The following is a 22,531-nucleotide window of genomic DNA, read 5'->3' on the forward strand; positions in this document are numbered from 1 at the left end:
GGAGCATGAAGGTGGCTGAAGAATGTGAAAGCAGGTGTAAATTGATAAGTGTGGCACGTGTTGCATATATATAAAGCAGTAGTATTGGCAGTAATCATGGAGGAAATTGTGTCTTGGAAGACAGTTATTCTTTGAGCGGACTCTATTAATCAGCGACAATCAAGACGTGCATCAATCAAGAAAAGAGGGTTCAGAAAAAAATTGCAAGTCATATTGCTGGGAGGACAGTCAGGTGAAGACCACGCTTAATGCACCCTTCATTCGTTCATGTCAGAAAACGTGAAATACTGTAGTTTGGAAATAACAGTTCATCGTGACATTGCTACAAGAGGCATAATGATAGCATTCACTAAGATGATAAGATATGTGGAATAGGTTATGATATAATCCTCAAACAGGCCATGAAATGTGTTCTGTGCAGAAGAAAATTTAAAATATAGAAGGCGCGCTATGCAAGCTATATTGAAGGTAAACAAGCCCGCATCAACATATCTTATGCGGTAATAACTGTCAGTCTCTTTGATTTAGCTGAACGTTTATATTTTCGCGCTTCTAGCTATCTACTGTAAAATACTTGATCAGTGCATTCGAATCGCATGAGCAGTAACGCAGAGGGAAGGGTTAGTTGTTTCGATAGCGCAGGTGTAGCTGCTAACTGGTATGATTTATGTAGTTGATCATAAGCTGTTCATAGGCTGATCAAAAGTGCGGCTTGATCATAAGTGTTTGCTTGGTTAGATGTTCGTTATAGTCGCTTAATTGCTTTTGCAGTTCTGAAATCTTGCGGTTGATTCCGGACATTTCTGCTTGTGTGATCCGTAACTTCAAGCTGGACACTTCGTTGTCGATACTACCTAGTCGATCAAGAACATCGTCATGCTTCTCTGAGATACGTTGAAGGAATCCTTGAAGTGCTGTCATCATCCCTTTCAGTTCTAGAACGGAGTCCACTCTTTTCGTCAAGGGCATAAATGCACCCAGCTTCTCGTAGACTGCAGCTGTCTTGTAAATCAGGCCTTGCTCTTTTAACGAAGCATTGCTGACAGCCAAACCATTGGCGCCCATTTCGACCGTTGCACATGATGGGCAGTTGCAGTTGCACACGCAGCCACCGTGATCCCTTTTGTTGACCGGGGCAACAGTGAGTGGTGCCTGATCTGCTCAAAAGGAGATAAATGAAAAAGAAATGTACAAGAACCATGTGATCAATGAGAGACAGCCGAGCTAATTGATTTGATCTCGAAGACTACGTCACTGATTTATGGCTTCTTTACGTCATTCAATCTCACGAATCCATACACAAAGCGCGAATGTCTCTTAAGTGCATAGTTAGGCCTTTGCGCAACCTCGAAGGTCGAAAGAAAAATTGTCCCGAAAATAAAACAAAATAAGCCTACAAGATACGAGTAGAATGCCAAAGTGTTCGCGCCTTTCCAGCCTACTAAGATAATATCAATTAAAAATACGTTCTCGTAGCCTTGTAACACAAGAATTCTCCTTCCGTTTATCACTGTTGCTCAGTTATGATATACTACAGTGTGTATTAGACAGTTTGATTGTGGAATATCTAGAAGGTGCGTTTTTTACGAGAGAACAAGCTTGCTTTTTAACGTTGTTACAAGTTATACAGTTGCTTAATATGATTACTGTGCTGATGATATCCGAATATCTGAGAATAAAAGTAGCGCCAGGCTCTGAAACATTTAATACTGGCTTGTAAAGCAAGCATTCATCTATTTTAAAATTGTTGTGTGCGAGATGCATTACTTTCTAGGCAAGAAGCACAATCAGCGACGAAAAACTGCTAAAGCTGTAGAAGCCAACAAAGATAAAACAAACATCAAATGAAGTATGTTCAGATGCAGCTTATGGTGTGTTCATTGAATGATGAAGCTGTGATTTGGTAAATTTCATATATATGTGAATTCCAACGTTACAGTGTTTTGTTCATACGAGAATTAAGTCGTTTCCAAGGCTGTGTTAAATTTGGCAGGCTTTCTGCTGGTGAACATATCTAATGAGAACGTAACATGAGCCTGCCGTTTTAAGCTTGTGTATGTAGCGTAAATTCATGTCGTTTTTGCAGCGCCTTCATCACCCCGCAGGTTATAGGTTTGCTTTAAGAATCATCAAATTATTAAAAAGCTAAAGAATGAATTTATGTGCACACTGACGATTAACTCGATTATTCGGTCAGTTTACAGATTTGCGCTGTCTTAAACTCACGCTATAAACATAACGAGTATGACATACAGAAGAGTGAGCAAGTACACTTGCTAACGAAACACGTACTAAAACACATGAATTTTCTGGATTCTTTCTAGCAGAAATGGCTTTCCTCACTTTTGCACTCTTTTCTCACTTCGGCACAGGCGTTTGGTTCTAGCGGCGTTAGGCATTCATGTGTTAAGGTTGTCCATCTAATTTGGAGGATAATCAAGAGCTACTGAATACGTTATCCAACAAAATACGTACGTAGTAACAAGGCTTTGCTTGTCTCTTCCTTGCAAAAGTGGTCATCATCCTTATCGCACTATTCCTTTATTTCAGCGCATGCTTTTGGTTCAAGGAATAGTTTATGGACAATCGAAACTCACCATACCTTAAGATAATACATAATTATTTCAGCAAATATTGCAATTCAAAGTTAAATACCATCTCTTCTTTCTTTACGGAAGGCAGACGAGCTACCGAATGCAGCTTACAAAAATAGATAGCATTGAAAGCGAGTTTTCCCCGTGCGCCGTCACAGAAACAACCAAACCCCAGTTCGCAATGCTCCTTCATGTCTGCACAGCTTCTTGCCAGAATTGGTGTTAAATTAATAGTCAGAAAGAATGAATATTATCACAGAGTGAATTCGTTGGGATTTCTTCATATTTTACTTGCCGAATTTCGGGTCTAGTGAAATTCCGTTTTACATGTGACCTTTTTTTGACGAAAATACAAACCAGCTACCAAATACATTTTAGCAAGAAATACATACATCTGACAGTTAGCTTTTCATGTGTGTCATTAAATAAACAGCCGTCCTCCTTTCTGAAGAGCTCCCTTATGTGTCCGCAGTTTTCTGCCGCTATTGGTGTCAAATCAATAACGAGAAAGAATGAATATTGCCATTGTCGTTTAGTCCGGATGCTTAAACATTGTAAATGGGGGTTTTAGGGAACAGTGAAATTGCTAGTTAGATGTCGTCGAGCTTTTTGACAAAAAAAAAATGCAAACGAGCTATCGAATATATTCACAGTTAGTTTTTCTTGTGTGTCATCACAGAAACAGCCGTCTTCCTTTTTGCAGAGATTCCTTATGTCTGTGCAGCTTTCTGCCACTATTGGTGTTAAATAAACAACGAGGAAGAATGAATACTGTCATTACATTGTAATTTCATCCGCATGCTTACATGTTTAGCTTGGGGATTTCAGGGAATAGTTAAATTCGAGGGACATGCCGTTCAGCTTTTTAGCAAAATTCAAACGAGCTATGGAATAAACAAAAGATATACGTACCTTTCACAGTTAGCTTTCCTTGCGTGTCATCACAGAAACAGCCGTCCTCCTTTTTGCAGAGCTCCCTTATGTCTGTACAGATTTCTGCCACTATTGGTATTAAGTGAAAAAAGAGAAACAATGAATAATGTCATTACGTTGTGATCTCGTTCGAATGCTTAAATATTTCAATTAGGGATTTTAGGGAATAGTTAAATTGTGAGTTACATGTCATGCAGTTATTTTACGACAGTGCAATCGAGCTATCGAATAAACAAAAAATATACATACCTTTCACAGTTAGCTTTTCTTGTGTGTCGTCACAGAAACAGCCGTCCTCCTTTTTGCAAGCTCCCTTATATCTGTGCAGTTTTCTGCCACTATTGGTATTAAATGAAAAACGAGAAAAAATGAATAATGTCATTACGTTGTGATCTCGCTCAGATGCTTAAATATTTCAATTGGGGATTTTAGGGAATAGTTAAATTGCGAGTTACATGTCGTGCAGTTACTTTACGACAGTGCAAAGGAGCGATCGAATAAACAAAAAATATACATACCTTTCACAGTTAGCTTTTCTTGTGTGTCGTCACAGAAACAGCCGTTCTCCTTTTTGCAAAGCTCCCTTATATCTGTGCAGTTTTCTGCCACTATTGGTATTAAATGAAAAACGAGAAACAATGAATAATGTCATTACGTTGTGATCTCGCTCAGATGCTTAAATATTTCAATTGGGGATTTTAGGGAATAGTTAAATTGCGAGTTACATGTCGTGCAGTTATTTTACGACAGTGCAAAGGAGCGATCGAATAAACAAAAAATTCGGCAGATCCCAGGTACCGTGGGAGTCGATGTTATGCGAAGGCCCCGCCACGGTGGTCTAGTGGTTATGGCGCTCGACTGCTGACCCGAATGTCGCGGGATCGAATCCCGGCCGCGGCGGCTGCATTTTCGATGGAGGCGAAAATGTTTGAGGCCCGTGTACTTAGATTTAGGTGAACGTTAAAGAACCCCAGGTGGTCGAAATTTCCGGAGCCCTCCACTACGGCGTGTCTCATAATCATATCGTGGTTTTGGGACGTTAAACGCAAGATATTATTAAATTATTATTAAGATGTTATGCGAAGCATGCGGAGGGTAGGTGACTGTTGCGTAACTTTATTTTACTTAGCGACACGTTGCAAAATGACGCTAAGGATATTATAACTTTTATACGCACACACATATATATGTTGAAGAGCCACATGTGTGTTATATAGCCGGTTTACGGTTGGTTAACGCTGCCAATGGCAACGTGGGTATTACCAACACCAGAAGCGGTAAGCTGATATGTAGTGCTTATACGTGTCCCGAGAAAGCATGCACGTTTCACGAACCCGTGTGCATGTGTGCAAGAAGTTCTTGACAGTTCTTGAACAAGGGCATCATCACCGTGATCAGTGAGCAGCAGCAGCTGGTCATGACTTGTTATAGGATCCGGTCGTGATCGTGGTGACGAGGGGTCCATGTATAGTGAAGTATGTGGTATAGTAGAGCTGTTGGAATTCCTAGATGCCTCGGTCATTTCGTCGACAAATTGTCTCTCGACAGAGCCGGCGACATGTCGGAACCTGAAGCCACCCTTCGCGTTGGTGAGGTATGGGCCGTCGAGGCTGGTAGGCCTGGATAGTGCTACGTAGACCAACATCAGTGGATGGTCTTTGTCGTATTCATAGGCTACCTGGGCGTATGTGGCCTACGTAGGCTAGTCTACAAAGCGGCTGTCAATCAATCTGACATCTTCCTAGGTCAGCATGAGGTTATCGCCCAGCCTCGTATGGAATGAAGAGGACACTGCGTCGTTCTGTTGGACGAAGTGCACCTTACGCGGTGGTGATGTGGATATCATATGTAACTTTCGTTAATGTATTCCTCCGGGGTCGAGCAATGCTTCAATATAGCTTGCTGAATCATAGAAATACAAACATAATGTTTATTAGACTGCTATAAAAACGGAGTCAGCGCTGGAACTACAGACGTTAATCTGATATGACGCCTGTATCGTAGGAGTACACATCGTAGGAGTATCATGTAGTGTTTATTGTTTTCTTGTAAAATTAGATAGCCAGCACCACAACCTCAATTGACGTTGCACCGCTATTACGCTTGCGTAGGCTGTTTTTACAAACCAGTTTATAGATCTGGCGTGGCTCAGTGGTAGAATACCTGATTGCCACGCAGAATGCTTGGGTTCGATTCCTGCTGGGATCCTAATTTTCATTCTTTCCATTCGTTGTGTCAACCCTGCCGATGTTGGTTTTCCTTAACGCTCTAGCATTTAAGTTACCAATGTCTGTTTTCGCCGTTCCTGGGTAGATATAAACTGTCAATCACCTGTGGCACATACCCGTACACCACGGCCCGTGGTAAACGGGTATGTGCCACACGTGTCTAGTGGAAAGGGTTTGACGACGTACGCGACAGGATTTTAACGCTATTCATGTCATGACCCGGCAGTCATATTCGTTAAATCCTCTTACCCTCCCATGCAAATTTTGGTCTACACCAAGTTAAGGAGGCGATCATGAGAGCACCCAGACGTAGGCGGCTAGATAGATAGATAGATAGATACGTAGATAGAAACGCTCAAAGTGCCAGAGGTTCGCTAAGAAATGCTTCGCATTTAAAATATACATACCTTTCACAGTTAGCTTTTCTTGTTTGTCGTCACAGAAACAGCCGTCCTCCTTTTTGCAAAGCTCCCTTATGTTTGTGCAGTTTTCTGCCACTATTGGTATTAAATGAAAAACGAGAAACAATGAATAATGTCATTACGTTGTGATCTCGTTCGGATGCTTAAATATCTCAATTGGGGATTTTAGGCAATAGTTAAATTGTGAGTTACATGTCATGCAGTTATTTTACGACAGTGCAAAGGAGCTATCGAATAAACAAAAAATATACATACCTTTCACAGTTAGCTTTTCTTGAGTGTCGTCACAGAAACAGCCGTCCTCCTTTTTGCAAAGGTCCCTTATGTCTGTGCAGTTTTCTGCCACTATTGGTATTAAATGAAAAACGAGAAACAATGAATAATGTCATTACGTTGTGATCTCGTTCGGATGCTTAAATATTTCAATTGGGGATTTTAGGCAATAGTTAAATTGTGAGTTACATGTCATGCAGTTATTTTACGACAGTGCAAAGGAGCGATCGAATAAACAATATTACACCATTTCCCGCTAAAGGGGACCATGAGGCGATGCGAAGCCGGAGCACTTGCACGATCGCGTTCCGTTGGCGCTCTTTGGGCATGCTACCGACCTCACGTCGTGGAACGCGAAGAGGAACGCTACGTGCGTCTTGTCTTCCCCTAGCCTGGCCGTTAATTCTCACCAAAGTGATTCTCACAGGGCGAGCGCGCAACGCGGTCGGCAGGCGTGCGAGAGGGGGGCAGCGTAGGAGAGGAGAGAGAGGGGGAGGGGACGCGCATGCGCTGGTGCTCATCACAGCGTCGCGCAGGAGAGAATTTCGGCACGTCTAGCCCGCGTTTCAGAGGAAGAGTGGAAAGGGGGAGGGGAGAGGGAAAATGGAGAGGCAGAGGAGTAAGGGCAAGTGGAGAGGGGGAGAGGGTGAGTGGAGAGGGTATACGCATGCGCAGTAAGGGTGGTGACGCCGCACACCACCACCCACCACCGGATTGAACTCCGCCATAAGATACTTCGCATCTAAAAAATATACATACCTTTCACAGTTAGCTTTTCTTGTGTGTCGTCACAGAAACAGCCGTCCTTCTTATTGCATAGCTCCCTTATGTCTGTGCAGTTTTCTGCCACTATTGGTATTAAATGAAAAACGAGAAACAATGAATAATGTCATTACGTTGTGATCTCGTTCGGATGCTTAAATATTTCAATTGGGGATTATAGGCAATAGTTAAATTGTGAGTTACATGTCATGCAGTTATTTTACGACAGTGCAAAGGAGCTATCAGATAGACAAAAAATATACATACCTTTCACAGTTAGCTTTTCTTGTGTGTCGTCACAGAAACAGCCGTCCTCCTTTTTGCAAAGGTCCCTTATGTCTGTGCAGTTTTCTGCCACTATTGGTATTAAATGAAAAACGAGAAACAATGAATAATGTCATTACGTTGTGATCTCGTTCGGATGCTTAAATATTTCAATTGGGGATTATAGGCAATAGTTAAATTGTGAGTTACATGTCTTGCAGTTATTTTACGACAGTGCAAAGGAGCTATCAGATAGACAAAAAATATACATACCTTTCACAGTTAGCTTTTCTTGTGTGTCGTCACAGTAACAGCCGTCCTCCTTTTTGCAAAGGTCCCTTATGTCTGTGCAGTTTTCTGCCACTATTGGTATTAAACAGGGCTGGGCAAAGATACTTTGAAATTGTATCGCGATACGATACAAGATACTGAGGCAAAAAGTATTGGAGATACAGATACAAGATACTGCCGCAATAATTGTATCCGATACGATACTTGGCAATTGTATCTTAAGATACTTCGATACATTCTCAAATTTGTTAATATCCATATCCATATAATGTTAGTATCCATATAATGTAGCAGCAAATGCCTATACACGAGAATGTATGCTTTAAAATTTCTTAACCGGGCTGACCTTTTTTGTTTCACTTGAATAAAATGTCTGTTAGTATCTTAAAAGTTTCGCCCTTCTTGCTCAAGGTACATTAGTTTCCTTCCAAAACAACTTATTGGGGCTTGTTTTAGCTTCTTCACAGGACAACTCTTTATACACTTCGCTGACAGCGGTTCTTGCTTGTCATTTTTGCAATTGATGGGAGTCGCGCTGCTCAGCTTGCCGACCAGCTAGCGGGTTGCCATATAATCACAATACCGTCAATAAGAAACCTTCGCACGGCGGCGCAAATACCGGCCGGTGTGGACTTTTACCTTGTCCGTAAAAGACAGTTTGCACAATACCATATATCCGGACAGGTGTACAGCAGCAACAACGCTGGTAGCGACCTTTTATTTGGGGGGGGGGGGGGGGGGGGGAGGGGGAGGGACGCATGGTGTATACGGGGTTTGAGAGCGTTCGCTAGCGGCCCGGCCGGCACACATGACCGTCTCCGTACCATTTGTTTTTATTTTCTAAATAAGTATGTTCGTGAGCTACACAGACATATGACTGGTCTCAAGCATTTCTTTCGTGAGGAACATGTGGTCACCATGTGCTGAGACATAATCGTGGAACAAAGACTATATTTCAATCCGCGTCCAGATTTCACTCGTTGTGTACATCGGTATCGATGTTTCTCGAATCCTGACTCCAAATCCCCTTCAGAAATGACCTATATATGAGATATTGGAAAGCTTTCTTTCAAATGGCAACGTCATTTTGTTCAAACTCTCTCCGACCCCACGATCATCACTGTCCCGGCCCTTGGAGCTAAATTTCGCGACTGCGGCCCGCCGACTATAAGCTGAGTTTGAGACCCCTAGTGTATACGTAGATGACGTAAAACTGCAATGAATTTCCATATTCTACTTAGCTACTGGCGTAAGGGATTCTTTGTTGATATACTCACTAACGTAGAATATTTTAGCAATTTTTCTTCAACGAGAGAACATGTGAAACACAGAAATGTCTCAGACGTATTGTATAGTTGCACAAAGCGTCGCAGGACACCGCCGCTATTCGTGCTATTGCCGCTTATAGCTTCCATTACACGGCGATTAGTAATACGAAAAATATTTAAGGAGGCCTAAGACAAGAAAACAAATATAAGTAAAATAGAGAGGTGGTTGTGTATCAAACATTCACATTGAATGAGTACAGAAACACAATACAGACGGCGCCCTTATTAGCTATCAGCATGAAGAAGAAGAAGAAGAAGATGCTTTTAATGAGAAGAAGGAGGAGAGGTCGGCCTGGAAAGTGGGTTCTAGCCTGCTACTCCTCACGGGGGTAAGGGGAAAGGGGAAAGAAAGAGAAAGAGGGAGGTGTGATAGGCGACGATGGTATGGCAAATGAGTCACTGTACACACTGTTTTGCACGGGGACAGGGCACGCGCAAAAGTCTTTATGCCGCACATGCTCTAAAGACGAGCATCTAAACCTGTATCACTTAGAAATCTCAATAGGCACTTTAAACTTCGTTGGGCCTGGTCTGCATGCTCCCAAGCACCCAAAAGCTTCTCCTCCGAAAAAGGTCGGGAGTCCAGACGATCTACGACGCACTTAAGTGATTGTCTTTCGGTCGCGTACTGAGGACACACGCACAGGATGTGGTGAATAGTCTCAGACGTGTGACACACACTGCAGTTAGGGTTTCGCTCCTGCCCAATCTTGCAAAGGTATCTTCGTGTATACGCAACACCCAGCCGCAATCTATGTAGTAGTGTTTCTTGGTCTCTTCTTAACCGGAATGGAATCAGAAAGCACGACCAGAGTCAAGTCTGTAAGACGTTCTTGGCGATAATTAGGGTCATTCATAAGCGTGTCATAGATGTTTTCATAGATTCAGACAGCAAGCCATTGATGTCATATCGGGAAAATTGAATTGATATGACTTCGCCGTTAGTGTGCGCCATTTTTGCTTCTGCGTCAGCTTGCTCGTTCCCAGCTATGCCACAGTGACTTGGAATCCATTGCAATGCAACGGTATGCCCGGATTGAGACGCCTCAGATAACATATTCATTATGTCACACACCAGAGGACTGTATGCGGTTCCTTGCTTCATGTAATTGCTGATAAGTTGAAGTGCCGGCTTGGAGTCACAAAATAATGTCCATTTCGCGGGACTCTGTTGTACAATGTAGCGGGCAGCTTGTCGGACGCCGGTCAGCTCAGCAGCAGTAGATGATGTCCGATGCGCTATCTTGAAGCGTTTCGTGATGCCCATGTGAGGGACCGTGAAAGCTGCTGCTGAGGACGTCTGCGTGACAGACCCATCAGCAAAAATATGCACCGTATATCCGTACATATGGGCAATGTACGATAAAGCAAAATGCTTAAGTCCAGCGGTTGGTATTTTTGACTTCTTTGTTATCCCCGGAATCGAGAGTCGCACGATTGGTTTAGGCATCGTCCAGAGAGGTACTCCGGGAGTCGCTTGTGGTGCATAATTCGAGGGCAGCAGATCTTGCTGCGACATCACAGCTTCCGAGTATGCAGCATTGGGTCGTGTGTTAATAATGTCTCTCAGTGGATGGTCTCGGTGCCTTGTCAATAACCTCAGATGTACTCGCAGTGGCTCGTGTTTAAGATAAACGCGAGCTGGACAAGCGCGTGCTTCTGTAATAGTACCCCATGTAGAAGTACATCGAGGTACTCCTAGGCAAATTCTGAGGGCGCGGGCCTGAGCACTCTCGAGTGTACGGACAGCAGATGTGCAAACACGAGAAAGAACAGGAGCACTGTAGCGGAGGTATCCAACAAAAAGTGCCTGGTATAGCTGTAGTAGAGATGACTTCGATGGCCCCCACGATTTTCCAGACATATGGCGAATGACATGGACAAAGCTGTCTAGCTTTTTTCTTAGTGCAGAGATGTGCTTCGACCAAGATAAATCCCCGGTCGATGATAACTCCGAGAAACTTGTGGTGAGTTACAGAAGGTATGACGTTCCCATCTATCACTACAGGGTAGCAAGCCATTGACTTTCTCGAGAATGCCAGGATTGCACTTTTTGTCGATCAGCATGAAGTATCGTCAACTTACCTGTTGAGACAACAGAAAATTCAGTGCCTATGGAAAATTGCCTGAAACGGCTCGTTGGGACGCTCATGAGAAACACTGAGCATTCAGAAAAACAATGCTTCTCGAATCATGAGAAGGTGGCTCCTAATGATTTTCATTATTATAATGCAAATTCAATTTCGCTATTTTCTTAAGCGGTAAGGAGAATATTTTGTGCTGTATACTCAAGACACGTCCACATAATAATATATTTGTTTTCAAAATCGCCTTGGCAACGTGTAAATGTTTAAACAGTAGTAGAAATAAAGCAGACGGAAGAATAAAGCAGAAATCTTATTTTGGGAGCGCTTTACAAAAGACATACTGCAGTGATCAGACCGGAAAAACAGTACAGAGACCTATTGGTAATGTATGTGATGGAAAATGACAGCTAAGAAAGCACTTGTGCTAATAATCACATCATGATTTCATAAACTCTTTGAATAAATGTAGATGGCAGTGAAAAATACGGTACGCCAAGATATTTTCTGTTCTGTTAGGTAAACGCTTGTTCTATTAGGTCTAGCAACATACGTCGGCACTGTAAGAGAATACTTACTCACACTCGCTCACCCCGATATTTTCAGCCTTCGCACTCACTCACGTTCATACTCACGCCTACTCACACTCATAGGCACTCACTCACGTTCATACTCACGAATACTCACACTCATAGGCACTCACTCACGTTCATACTCACGCCTACTCACACTCATAGGCTCTCACTCACGTTCATACTCACGCCCACTCACACTCATAAGCATTCACTCACGTCCATACTCACGCCGACTCACACTCATAGACACTCACTCACGTTCATACTCACGCCTACTCACACTCATAGGCACTCACTCACGTTCATACTCACGCCCACTCACACTCATAGGCACTCACTCACGTTCATACTCACGCCCACTCACACTTATAAGCATTCACTCACGTTCATACTCACGCCGACTCACACTCATAGACACTCACTCACGTTCATACTCACGCCTACTCACACTCATAGGCTCTCACTCACGTTCATACTCACACCCACTCAGACTCATAGGCACTCACTCACGTTCATACTCACGCCTACTCACACTAATAGGCACTCACTCACGTTCATACTCACACCTACTTACACTCATAAGCATTCACTCACGTTCATACTGACACCTACTCACACTCATAGGCATTCGCTCACGTTCATACTCACACCTACTCACACTCATAGACACTGACTCACGTTCATACTCACGCCTACTCACACTCATAGGCACTCACTCACATTCATACTCACGCCTACTCGCACTCATAGGCACTCACTCACGTTCATACTCACGCCTACTCACACTGATGAGTGCTCACTCACGTTCACACTCACGTCCACTCACACTCATGAGTACTCACTCATACTCACACTCACAACGTTCAAATGAGTATTAGTGAGTGCACTCATGAGTGAGTGTGCCGAGCTATGGACTCGTTGATCTTTTTTGTAGTCGTTGAGTGAGACCGTTTGGGACGAACTGGTGACGTTGAGTCCCAGCGAACCTGGCAGTTCTCAATATTGTTAGGGTGGAGTCCGCGTGCGTTCACTTGGAGAAAAATCTGATGCTTCTAAGTCCACGTGAATCCGGCTGAGGAAACCTCTCTTTAGCCTGAATGTGAGTGAGCTTGGCTGAATAGTGTTTTAGCGAGTTTGAGACCAAGTGAGCCCATAAGAAGCAGCATATTTTTTGAGTGAACGAGTGAGTGTGTGCCATAAACTTTGCCGACCCCTGACACACATTCCTTGGTGCTTTTAACTTACCTTCATACTAACCTCAACTCTCACTCCTGAGTACTTACATTCAAAGTCATGCCGACTACCACTCAAAGGCACACACCATGGTTCCTCAATCACTCAGTTTTATTTACCTACCCACACTAACCGATACGTCCATAATAAGGTCTACTCCCACTAATGGCGCTAACTCATGTTGGTACAGTCATACTCAATTACAGTCATACTCACAGTCATACATTCGCACTTATATCCATATCTACTCACGCTCACAGGTCGTGTTCACACTCAATTATCACTCTCCCAGAACTCATGTTCACACTCGCGTATACTCACACACATCGGTAATCACTCATATTCATACTCTCGTCTACTCTCATTCATCGGCTCTCACTTTCATACTCACTCTACTCGCACATTTAAGTACACGCTCACTTTCATACTCACTCCACTCACCCTCATTGGTGCTCACCCACTTGCATACTCTTTTATATTCACACTCATCGGGGCTCACTTACGTTCATTCTCATTTCCACTCACAGCCGTCGATACACACATTCACTGGCACTCACTCAGGTTCATACTCATGTATACTCACACTCATCAGCACTCACTCACGTTCGTACTCACTTCTACTCACACTCATGAGTAGCCACTCACGTTCATACTATGACTACTCACACAAATCAGTACTCACTCACGTCCACTATCGCCTACTCGCACTCACTGGTACTCACTCACGTTCATAGGTCTACTCACGCTCACGAGCACTCAGTTACTGTTATACTCATGCATCTACTCACAGTCATCGGTAATCACTCACGTTATACTCATGGCAACATACAGTCGATACTCACATTCATTCTCAGGTCCACTCACTCTCGTCAATACTTACTCACATACAGCTCCCTTCTACTCACACTCAAGAGTACTCACTCACGCTCATACTCACGTCTACTCACACTCATGAGTACTCACTCACGTTCACACTCACGCCTACTCACACTCATGAGTGCTTACTCACGTCCACTCACACTCACGAGTACTCACTTTCATACGCCTACTCACACTCATGAGCACTCACTCACATTCATACTTATACCCACTCACACTCATGAATGCTCACTCACGTTCATACTCATGACTACTCACTCTCATGAGCCCTCACTCATGTTCATACCTATTCCTTAAGTTTCAGCGCAAGGAGACACAAACACGAGCAAGAAGGGACGAGGACATACCTACTCACACTAATGAGTACTCACTCACGTTCAAACTCACGACTACTCACACTCATGAGCACTCACTCACGTACATACTCACGCCTACTCACCCTCATGAGCGCTCACTGACGTTAACACTCACATCCACTCACTCACGTTCATACTCATTCCTACTCGCACTCATGAGTACTCACTCACGTCCACTCACACTCATGAGCACTCACTCACGTTCATACTCATACCTACTCACACTCATGAGTACTCACACACGTTCATACATCTACTCACCCTCGTGAGTGCTCACTCACGTTCACACTCACGTCCACTCACACTCACGAGTCCTCACTCACGTTCATACTCACAACTACTCACACTCATGAGTACTCACTCACGTTCATACTCACGCCTACTCACCCTCATGAGTGCTCGCTCACGTTCACACTCACATCTACTCACACTCATGAGTACTCACTCACGTTCACACTCACGCCTACTCACACTCATGAGTGCTCACTCACGTTCACACTCACGTCCACTCACACTCATGAGCACTCACTCATACTCACACTCCCAACGTTCAAATGAGTGTGAGTGAGTGTGAGTGAGTGCACTCATGAGTGAGTGTGCCGAGCTATGTCTAGCAACAATACCAGTGGTGCTAAAGTTGTTAGAATGTTATTTGCATATAAGATAATTCATTGCATGCAGGTCAAACTTACATCCACGAGATCCTTCAAACCGCTGATATGTAAAATCCACGCGACGCAAAGCAACCCCGTTCTTGCACGCATCACATTTCGTTACGGAGCAAGACGCAAGAGAATCTTCAATAGAGAGTTTTAGTGCCGGGGCCCCCAAGCGGCCCGCCTACGCACGCTCTTGCGTTCCTTCGCACTCCCAGCCGCATCCACGGAGAATACAAAGGAACGCAAGGGCTTACGTACCCAAGCCGCTTTGGGGCGGCGGCACTAAAACTCCCTAATAACGACACTGTAACAACATCAGAATTTTCGCGATAGATGCCGCACGCACTGGAGTACGCGGTGCAAGACAGTGGCTAAGAGCAAGTGTCGCGGTATTGGCGCAACTAAAAAGAAAAGAAATCCAGAGAACAAAAGGTACGTGGGCTGGGCGTAGACGTCCGCGTGCTTGTCTTCCTGATCTTCGACCCTCACTGGATGACTCTGGCGTAAAAATAAAATAACGTCACTGCCCTTAGACTTATTCAGATGGCTTAGTGGCATACCAGCTTGAGAAGCGGAGCTCGGCCAGCGATTATTGTTTCGCGTGGTTGTGTTGCGATAGAAGTATCTTGTATCTTAAGATACACGATACATTATCGAATGTATCGGAAATACAGATACAGATACTCGTCTTTCGAGACGTATCGCGATACAGATACAAGATACCCATAGAGTATCTAAGATAGTATCTAAGATACATGTATCTTCGATACTGCCCAGCACTGGTATTAAATAAAAAACGAGAAACAATGAACAATGTTATTACGTTGTGGTCTCGTTCGGATGCTTAAATATTTCAATTGGGGATTATAGGCAATAGTTAAATTGTGAGTTACATGTCATGCAGTTATTTTACGACAGTGCAAAGGAGCTATCGGATAAACAAAAAATATACATACCTTTCACAGTTAGCTTTTCTTGTGTGTCGTCACAGAAACAGCCGTCCTTCTTTTTGCATAGCTCCCTTATGTCTGTGCAGTTTTCTGCCACTATTGGTATTAAAGGAAAAACGAGAAACAATGAATAATGTCATTACGTTGTGATCTCGTTCGGAAGCTTAAATATTTCAATTGGGGATTTTAGGCAATAGTTAAATTGTGAGTTACATGTCATGCAGTTATTTTACGACAGTGCAAAGGAGCTATCGAATAAACAAGAAATATACATACCTTTCACGGTTAGCTTTTCTTGTGTGTCGTCACAGAAACAGCCGTCCTTCTTTTTGCATAGCTCCCTTATGTCTGTGCAGTTTTCTGCCACTATTGGTATTAAATGAAAAACGAGAAACAATGAATAATGTCATTACGTTGTGATCTCGTTCGGAAGCTTAAATATTTCAATTGGGGATTTTAGGCAATAGTTAAATTGTGAGTTACATGTCATGCAGTTATTTTACGACAGTGCAAAGGAGCTATCGAATAAACAAGAAATATACATACCTTTCACGGTTAGCTTTTCTTGTGTGTCGGCACAGAAAGAGCCGTCCTCCTTTTTGCAAAGCTCCCTTATGTCTGTACAGTCTTCTGCCACTGTTGGTATTAAATAATTGACGAGAATGATTATTTAATGTTATTTCTGTTTGGTATGGTTGCTCAAATATTTTACTTTGGGATTTTAAGGAATAGTGATATGGCGAGTTGCATATTGTCTTGTTTTTTTTGCGAAAATGCAATCAATCCATCGAAGAAACAAAAAATATATCTGCCACTCACAGTTAGTTTTTTTGTGTGTCGTCACAATAACAACCGTCCTCCTTTTTGCAAAGCTCCTTTATGTCTGTACAATTATCTGCCACTCTTGGTATTACATAATTGACGAGAAGGAGTGAATAATGTTATTGTGATTTGTTACGGTTCCTCAAGTATTTTCTTTACGAATTTTATGCAATATTGAAATCACGAGTTACGTATGCGAAAGGCTACGTATAAAAAAATTCGGCAGATCCCACGTACCGTGGGAGTCGATGTTATGCGAAGCATGTGGGGGTAGTGACTTTGGCGTAACCTTTTTTTACTGAGCTACACGTTACAAAATGACGCTAAAGATTTGTATAAACTTTATACGCACACTTATATATGTTGAAGACCGCATATGTGTTATATAACCAGTTGTTTACGGTTGGGTAACGCTGCCAATGGCAACGTGGGTATTACCAACACCAGAAGCGGTAAGCTGATATGTAGTGCTTATACGTGTCCCAAGAACGCACGCACGTTTCACGAACCCGTGTGCGTGTGTGCAAGAAGTTCTTGACAGTTCTTGAACAAGGGCATCATCACCGTGATCAGTGAGCACCAGCAGCTGGTCGTGACTTTTTATAGCTTCCGGTCGTGATCGTGGTGACGAGGGGTCCATGTGTAGTGAAGTATCTGGTATCGTAGAGCTGTTGGAATTCGTGGATGCCTCAGTCATTTCGTCGACAAATTGTCTGTCGACAGAGCCGGCGACATGTCGGAACCTGAAGCCACCCTTCGCGTTGGTGAGGTATTGGCCGTCGAGGTGGTAGGCCTGGATAGTGCTACGTAGACCAACATCTGTGGATGGTGTTTGTCGTATTTGTAGACTACCTGTGGGTATGTGGCCTACGTACCCTAGTCTACAAAGCGGCTGTCAATCAATGTGGTATCATCCTCGGTCAGCATGAGGCCATCGCCCAGCCTCGTAAGAAATGAAGAGGACACTGCATCGTTCTGGCGGACTAAGTGCACTATACGGTACGGTGATGTGGATATCATATGTAACTTTCGTGATTGTATTCCTCCGGGGTGGAGCAATGCTTCAATATAGCTTGCTGAGTCATAGGAATACAAACGTAATGTTTAATAGACTACTATAAAAGCGGAGCCAACACTGGAACTACAGGCGGTAATCTGATATGACGCCTGTATCGTAGGAGTAGACATCGTAGGAGTATCATGTAGTGTTTATTGCTTTCTTGTAAAATTAGATAGCCAGCACCACAACCACAATTGACGTTGCACCGATATTACGCCTGCGTAGGCTGTTTTTACAAACTAATTTATAGACCTGGCGTGGCTCAGTGGTAGAATACCTGATTGCAACGCAGAATGCTTGGGTTCGATTCCTGCTGGTATCCTAATTTTCATTCTTTCCATTCGTTGAGACATTGCTGCCGATGATTCGTTGAGACATCGCTGCCGATGTTGGTTTTCCTTAACGCTCTGGCATTTAAGTTAACAATGTCTGTCCTCGCCGTTCCTGGGTAGATATAAACTGTCAATCACCTGTGGCGCATACCCGAACACCGCGGCCCGTGGTAAACGGGCATGTGCCACACGTGTCTAGTGGAAAGGGTTTGACGACGTACGCGACAAGGTTTTAACGTTATTCATGTCATGACCCGCCAGCCATATTTGTCAAATCCTCTTACCCTCCTATGCAAATTTTGGTCTACACCAAATTAAGGAGGCGATGATGAGAGCACCCAGACGTAGGCGGCTAGATAGATAGATAGATAGATAGATAGATAGATACGTAGATAGAAACGCTCAAATTGCCAGAGGTTCGCTAAGAAATGCTTCGCATTTAAAATGCAAATGAGCTATCGAACAAATAAAAAATCTACATACCTTTGACAGTAACTTTTCCATGTGTGTCATGACAGAAACAGCCGTCCTCCTTTTTGCAGCGCTGCTTTATATCTGCGCACCTTTTGGCCACTATCGGTATTCAATGAATAACAAGGAATAAAAAATAAAATTAATGTAGTTGTGTTTTGGTCATGATTCCTAAATATATAACTGGGAATTTTTAACAGATTCGAAATTCCGAGTTGCATGTCGCATTTTGTTGTCAACAATACGAACTAGCTATAGAATGTGTTTTACAAAAAATACGTACCTTCCACAATGAGTTTGCCTTGTGTGTCGTCACAGAAGCAGCCGTCTTCCCTCTTGCACTTCGCCTTAAGGTCTTCACAGATTATTTTCACTAATGTTGTATTATCAATAACGAGAAATCGTGAAAAAATAATTATCAGTAAATTTGTAACAATGCCTAAATACATTTGGAGGGGATGTTCAGACCGGTTAAAATTCTAAGTCAGAAATTCTGTGTGGATTACGGGAACACCAGCAAACCATTCTCCTGCTAAGAAGTACCTACTGTTGGGCTATCGATTCATATTACTTGTGTTGACAAAAAAAAAAAAAAAAACTATGGTCACTTAGCGCGAAAAGACGTAAAAATGGGGAGGGAATATGTGAGCGCTAATATATTCCCTCCCCTTTTTTCGTCGTTTTACGCTAAGTGACCACAGTGTTTTGGGTCAACACAAATAATTCTCCTGCTAGCACTCTGTTTTGGCTGACATGACATTTATGATATTCACAGGCCGCATTCTCAGTTCAAGCACCCCTTAGCAGACATTTCGGGTTATATACAAATAAAATGAAAGAGGACAACGCCAGCATTACTAATTGGTTAGACGGCCTTCACCTAATTTAAGCACATTAGTTGGATACGTGCCCCACAAACACGGAGCTGCCATTGTGTACAAAACACCTCAAAATTGCTACCGCATTTACTAAGTTCGGGCCCTGCCATGCAGTGGTGTTCTGCGAGTTGGCTCCGTGCATAAATTTAAAGCGTTTGCGACCTGTCAGAATATTTATATGGCGGAGACAGCTAAAGCGATTGCTCAACTTCTTATGTGCTGAGTGAATTATAATTTAAAACCAACGAAGAATACTAAAGAGTGCAATTACCTGGCGAACGTATTAGGCGGCGATTTGGTCCAATTTCAATATGAAGACCCGCGGAATAGCTGAGCTCATTGACAAGGAGCAATACCACCGCACAGAGGCGCACACTAGGCATTGTTCGTCTCATTGCCCAGTGAATGGAAACTGCATCCTCTACCGCAACATTATATCTGTGCGGTAGGCGGCCGCAGTTAGGGTACCTTATCAACGTCATTTAGCGGTGTGATATCGGATCAGCTGAAATTATCTGGGGGCATAGTACATGATTGTTCGATGCGAATGACAATAGTGAAAGACGTCACACAGCGTCGATAACTATCCTTCAGCTCAGTCTTTGTACGGATTGAAATGGGAAGAAGGATAACTTGGTACATCTGTGTGTTCATCACAACTGAGCCAAATCTTTGTTAAAATGTTGCAGCGAAGTTGGGTCTTTAGCTTCAGCTCGACATATTTTTATTGTTTGCGCATTGATTTCTTTCACTTTTTGTGGGTTGTTATTTGTGTTTTATTACGTTCATAAACGCTTCTTTTAAATTATTGCCGATAAAGAGGGTTAATTTAAAAGAAAGAGTGGCAACAAAACATTACCTGTCAGCTACCGTTACAGTAAACAGACCACATGCCTCAGGCATTGACATAGCAGACATTACCATTTCTCAAGTACGCCAATATCTTATCAACGCACCTGACATTTAAAACTTCTTGAAATTACGTGCATAAAAATAAAAATAAGGAAAAAGCCAACACTTCTACGCGTAAACTTTCTGTTTAGTGTATTTGTAGTTTATGTACTGACGTTTGATCTAAGCTTGTATATATGTTTATTGCATTGTGTTTCTTTTTTCTGCCAAAACCGCAGCCTGCTGTTTCAAATTTATGTTATTGATAAGTTCTAGGATGTTGTATGTCTTCGTCAGATATTGTGTTCTGTTGCCGCCACCGCCTCTGTCTGATGTATAGGGGGGTGAGAACGTAGTCAAGCGGACAGTCGCTTTTATTCTCACCCCCTCCATCAACTTTGTATCGGTGGGAATAAACGTTATTATTAATATTTTTTACCATTAAATTGAACATCAATATTTAATACATAAGAGCGCCTTGAATACCTGCAACATCTTCATTCTTTCTTTAACGCAATTCCGTGAAAGAGCTCGTGTCGCAGGAAATGCATTGTCGGTGGCTTGCGGGCGCGCGCCGTTGGCGGTCCTGACGACGGCAGCGTGTTCCGCGAGCGCAAAAGTCCGATGAATACAAAGACTAACTAAGGACACAAACCAGAATCCTACCCAACCTAGGCCACAGATACCGCAGCGTCGGGGATATTCAATGCAGCTTAGGTACATTCTTAATCAGGTCCCGCTCAAAGTGCTAGATATAGCCAGGAAACCGGACATTTTTCGTCTCGGTTCTTGGATATAGTCAGCATTTAACGAGGACCCGATTAAGAATGTATCCTGAGCTCTCAGCAACGGCTCTGGTGAGAACACAGATGTTTCACAACATTATGCGAGTCGTATAGGCCCAACTACGCTATCGCGCTCCACTCTTAAAAGCAACGCTTAATTGTGTTCCTAGTTTTTATTGCGATAGCAATGTGGACACTATCGGCGGGTTTTTACCGTCTGCGTCAAAAAACGTAAGGCTGTGTGAGAATTGCGTAAGATGGCATTGCACCAGCGGCATATTCCAAGCAATGTCAGGAACTCGGAGGGTGTGCGCAATATTCGAAGGTGTCTTGGATAGCGACTGCCAATACATAGAAAGGGACGTAAAAAATACTGAGAACATTTTGCCAGACTCTAAAATATTTCCCGGTTGCGACTTCTGGCTATGCCCAGGAAACGTTAATGTGTGTGTGTGTGTGTGTGTGTGTGTGTGTGTGTGTGTGTGTGTGTGTGTGTGTGTGTGTGTGTGTGTGTGTGTGTGTGTGTGTGTGTGTGTGTTGTGACAGTGCTGGGCAGTATTAGATACTATCTCAGATACTGTTTGAGTATCTTGTATCTGTATCGCGATATGTCTCGCAAAACGAGTATCTGTATTTGTATTTCCGATACATTCAATAATGTATCGTGTATCTTGAGATACAAGATACTGCTATCGCAACACGACACGTGCGAAGCAATTATCGCTGGCTGAACTCCGCTTCTCAAGCTGGTACTAGGCGTCACTGAGCACCTGAATAAAGCTAAAGGTAGCGACATAATTTTATATTTTCGCCAGAGTCCTGGGCAGGTGATGAGTCTGCGCGCCCCTATTGGTGGAACAGAGTCACGTGGCAAGCGCTCACGGCAGTCTCGACACAAACAAGCGCGCGAACGTCTACACCCAGCGCAGGTAGCTTTGTTTTCTCGATTTTTTTTTTTTTCATTTTGGTTGTGTCAGTTCGGTGACACTTGCTCTTAGCCACGGTCCTGTGCCGCGTAATCCAATGACTGCAGCGTCTATAACGCAAATTCTTATGCTGCTTTCGTGTCGTTATTAAGATTATCTCGCGTGGTGCTTCGTTATGGAAATCTGAAGCATGTAAGAACGCAGTTTCTTTGCGTTTCATTACTTTCACACACCAGTGATTTGAAGGACTTCGTGGATGTAAGCTTGCCTTACATGCGATGACATTGGCTTATATTCAAACAAGGTTCTACGAACTATAGCTCCATCGATACCGAAGCTCGATCTATTAGAACAAGCCTTTACCCTAACAAAAGATATCTCGGTGCACCGTATCTTTTTCTTCCTGCTATCTTTATTTTAGGAGTTTTTGAAAACACAATTTGATCGTTAGCACAAATGTTTTCTGAGCTGCCCTTCTTTCGCATTCCATACATTACCTAGGTCTCTATTGTTGTTTCCGGTGTTGTCACTGCAA

The 22,531-nt window shown here is 43.1% G+C and overlaps 1 long non-coding RNA gene across 2 annotated transcripts in view; it reads right to left on the minus strand.

Moving 5' to 3' along the window:
* Nucleotides 1–1,067: 1,067 nt before the first annotated feature.
* Nucleotides 1,068–22,531, minus strand: part of LOC125758712 (uncharacterized) — an 80,572-nt gene continuing 59,108 nt past the window's right edge. Inside the window, exons 2-7 of one of the 2 annotated variants that reach the window (XR_007416341.1) lie at nucleotides 16,108–16,197; nucleotides 15,838–15,927; nucleotides 7,480–7,569; nucleotides 6,163–6,252; nucleotides 3,507–3,596; nucleotides 1,068–1,157 (exon numbers count right to left, since the gene is read on the minus strand). This is a non-coding gene — a long non-coding RNA (uncharacterized LOC125758712). The remainder of the gene's footprint in view (nucleotides 1,158–3,506; nucleotides 3,597–6,162; nucleotides 6,253–7,479; nucleotides 7,570–15,837; nucleotides 15,928–16,107; nucleotides 16,198–22,531) is intronic. The other variant, XR_007416342.1, reaches the window with a different exon arrangement.

Source organism: Rhipicephalus sanguineus, chromosome 5 (assembly GCF_013339695.2).
Source record: "Rhipicephalus sanguineus isolate Rsan-2018 chromosome 5, BIME_Rsan_1.4, whole genome shotgun sequence".
Taxonomy (NCBI): domain Eukaryota; kingdom Metazoa; phylum Arthropoda; class Arachnida; order Ixodida; family Ixodidae; genus Rhipicephalus; species Rhipicephalus sanguineus.